Raw genomic sequence first — 4,319 nt, 5'->3', positions numbered from 1 at the left:
ACGCATAAAAAAAAATTATTATCCATACTAGTTTTGCTAAGGTTTAATCTTGAAACAAACTTATTTTGTCCATTCATTAAAACTTGCCAATTTGTCGTTGCTTTTTTGTTTTAGGTTTACAAACTGCAAAGATAATTTGAAAATTTATTGGTAACAAAAACGTAAAGGGGGTGGGTCTATTTTTTTTAAAACAGTATTTTTTTCACATTTTGTTTTTTAATTTATTTAAAAGAGAAATGATTATACTTTAAGAAGATGAAATTTCATCCTTCTATCATTCTTAATTTTGTTAAAAAAACCTCTTGAAACAAAAAAAAGTTTGTTTTATCTCTCTTGAAAAATCAACTTTTTCTAGATAGGTTTTTGTGTAAATCACCCAATTATTGTCCCTTCAAATTTGAGTAGTGTGAAACACCTCTATTTAGTATTTATACCAGTGATTCCGAACCTTTCTCGCATGGCGAAACCCTTGAAACATTTAAAAAATCTCTCGGGGAACGCTAGCTAAAATCGCATAATATGCGTAGGAAATGACATGCATATCTAGGCGATGTGCCGGCTTTATGCAGATTTATAATGTTAATTTTTAGTTCCAAATTTCATCTAATTTCATTACCTATAACATTTTATTATTTCTATGTGGCTACTAAATATTCCATTAACCATGTCCGATTCTAATAGGATCTCTGTGAAGGCCCATAGTGGAGGTTTGTAGTGACATATTTTATATTTTTACGAGAAATGGATGTTAGACACTTGCTCAACCTATTAGGTCCATACTCTGACTCCAAAAAAAAATCGAAAAACAATATGTGTATTTGCCAGACTCAGGATTCGAATCTGGGACCCACGACATAAGCCAATGCATAAGCCGCTCGGCCATTGTGGGTGTCAAATAAATATCACTAAAAAGATTTAAATATTTTCCCAAGCTTTTGCGAACTCTCGCGGAACCCCTGACACGTCTTGCAGGACCCGGTTGAGAATCACTGAATTTTATACTTCTGCAGAATCTCACTCTGATGCCAAGTATTTCAAGAAAGATATAGAAAATTGAGAATTCGAGTCATCAATTAATGGAATAGATCACTGTTTATTTGTTGTCATTTACTAATTAATATTTTATGTGTGTATGTAGTAATATGTCAGTTGACCCATCAGCACCAATCTGGCACCGCTGAGATGGATGCAGGAAATGATGAAGATGTACATATCATTTTATGATGCCACTAATATAGACCTTGATATACTGTTTGAGAATTATTTGGTTAGTATGATCGATTCCCATTTAATATTGAAATGGCGACCGGTTTGGCGGAGTTTGAGAAGGTAAAAAAATGTAAACTAGCCCTCTATCTTCTGAATATCTTGAAGGGTATTTATAACCTTGTTACTGTTTTAGTATATATTTTTGACATATTTCTTGTTTCCACTGAAGACTAATTCAAGAAACTTTTTGAATTCATGAACAATAAATTAGTTATATCAATTTTAATATCGCACCGTGAGTGTAAAACCAAGGCATAAAAAAAGACATATTTTTGGATATATGTATTAGGGTTTGAAGTGAGAAATAGAGTTTCTAAAAAAAACCATATTATTTGGTTTATATCTACATTATATTGTATGTTCTTTCAGTTACTTCACTTTTACATTATCAAGTTCACGACTTTTGCAGTTGTTTTGCATTTAATCTCGAAATTGAAAAATTTGCAGATGCCTTCGTTTTACACTCACGGTGCGATATAGCCATGATGTTCAACTGCGAACATGATGATTTTTTTCCTCTATACTTCTGTGGGTTCACTGCAAAATCGTTTGTCTCAATGGGTTAACAAAATAGATGATTCCGCAACATTGGTTTGTTATAGAAAAGCTTTTAAGTATTCTAAACTGTTTCTCAACCTTTTTACACCTGCGGACCACTGAAAATAAGAGACTTGCGGAATGCTAAATTTTGCTAATGCAGAAATAAAAAATATTATTTGTATATTAATGTGTGATCAGGGTTGATTTTGTCATGTAAAACTATTATTTTATTGTAAGAGCAAAAACAGAATGCACAAACACTTGCAGGTGCACGGGTTTTGAAGATTTTATTGTAATTTTTAACATAGGGATGCCGAAAATTCGCGGAACACCGGTTGAGAAACACTGTTCTAAAAGTCAACAAATGTAACAAATGTACTGTATAATGTACTTTATCATAATTATATTAAAATATTATTTACTTATTATCAACAACTCGTGCCCATATAAAAATTAAATGATATTTTTTTTTAATAAATCGACATAAGTAAAAATATTTGTAAACACAGTATGATATTCCAAATTCAGACTGATTTTTACAAATCCGTTACCAAAGTATCTAACTCTCAAGAAGTATCATTAAGCAAGGTATTAATTCGGGTGCTGAAGATTGAAGGAATAAAAGTGCACCGGTAAGCGAGTTGAGTTAATGTTGAATATTATGTGACTATGACTGTTTTTCAACACTCTGTAAAAATGTGGTCTTATTCTCAAACGGTCCATTATTACTATTCCATGATTATTTTATCTTTTTTTATGTTAATGTTTGCGAGAATTTTTCTGATATGAGGGGGGACTGAGTCTACTACACTCTCGCTCTCGGCATTGCTCAGGTAGTCTCAGCGAGATTGGGATATGCACAGCATTTTCTACACCATGACCATGTCTGTGGGATAGTATCAAATGCTAGGAGTATAATGCTTGCAAAGCAGCAACATGTTTTAATTGCGGTGATGTGAATTATGTCAGTTGTACCCATTTAATTGTCAGCACCTCAATTTTTATTGCTTTATGTTTTAATGTGCAATATTTCCCGTAGAATAATCACTAGTATTTAAATATGGGGTTATTGTTTTTACTTTGACTGAAAAATTCTATCGTGCACTTTTTTAAATAACATGAAATTTTGAGTTACTTTGGATTTCACCGATTTGCATCTTGTTTGGACCCTGCCATGTGTTTTTTTTATAAATGATTAAGGGGGGACATGCTCGTCGTAGGTCAAAATTGAGTTTTTATTGTATTTTCAAACCATGATCCTGGACACTCCTTAAACGTTGTAGATAATCTATTTATATAATTTTGAAGCCTTATTATCCTTTATATTTATTTTAAACATTTGATGACTGCATAAAGTATTTTTGTTACATAAAATAGTATTCTTTTAAACCTCTCGCTCTAATGTTTTAGAATATAGTCATATTTCGGTACATGAATGTGCAGTGGTGTTACGATTTTTTACATTTATTAATTTTTAAACGCATTTATAAAACCATTAGTATAATTTATGATGAGATAATTTCAGTAAAATATTCACGATAAAAATACATATTGATAATCTCTGTGATCCCAAATTTGACAAGAATTAGGCATTTTATTATTCAAAAAATCGGCAAGATTAACACATTTGAAGATAATTCTAAAGATACTCATTATAAGCTATGTCTTTGACCATTCAAGTGTAATTATGTAAAAACACGTGCGTCAATATAATTATACTCCCTACTTCAATTATAGTTTGTCAATTTATGGCTACGGCCGTATGTTGTAGCTTAACCACTGGGGAATGACAAAAGAAATGGCGTATTTCAAAAAAACACTACCTTATTCTTAGGTCAATAATTATTATAAAGCAAACATTATTCATAAGATGTTTATCACACTTGAATGGTCAAAGACATAGCTTATAATAAGTATCTTTAGAATCATCTTCAAATGTGTTAATCTTGCCGATTTTTTGAATAATAAATTGCCTAATTCTTGTCAAATTTGGGATCACAGAGATTATCAATATAATTTTTTATCGTGAATATTTTACTAAAATTATCTTGTCATAAATTATACTAATGGTTTTATAAATGCGATTAAAAATTAATAAATGTAAAAAATCTTAACACCACTATTCATGTACCGAAATATGACTATATTCTAAAACATTAGAGCAAGAGGCTTAAAAGAATACTATTTTATGTATCAAAAATACTTTATGCAGTCATCAAATGTTTAAAATAAATATAAAGGATAATAAGGCTTCAAAATTATATAAATAGATTATCTACAACGTTTAAGGAGTGTCCAGGAGCATGGTTTGAAAATACAATAAAAACTCAATTTTGACCTACGACGATCTTAATTTTTCTTACAGGGACAATATTGCCATACATTTGAAAAAAAAACATTAAAATTTGAATTCTAGATTTTTTTTTGACAGAAAGTGTATTCAAAAAATCTGCCAAATTTTATCGTAACTCTTGTCAAACTGAAGGGAAATTATAAGGAGAACAGTATTT

The sequence above is a fragment of the Rhyacophila brunnea genome, unplaced genomic scaffold, assembly GCF_057557595.1.
Source record: "Rhyacophila brunnea isolate RB1 unplaced genomic scaffold, BYU_Rbru_1.0 scaffold_6, whole genome shotgun sequence".
In the NCBI taxonomy this organism is placed as follows: Eukaryota; Metazoa; Arthropoda; class Insecta; order Trichoptera; family Rhyacophilidae; genus Rhyacophila; species Rhyacophila brunnea.
Note: the sequence above shows the minus strand (reverse complement) of the source record.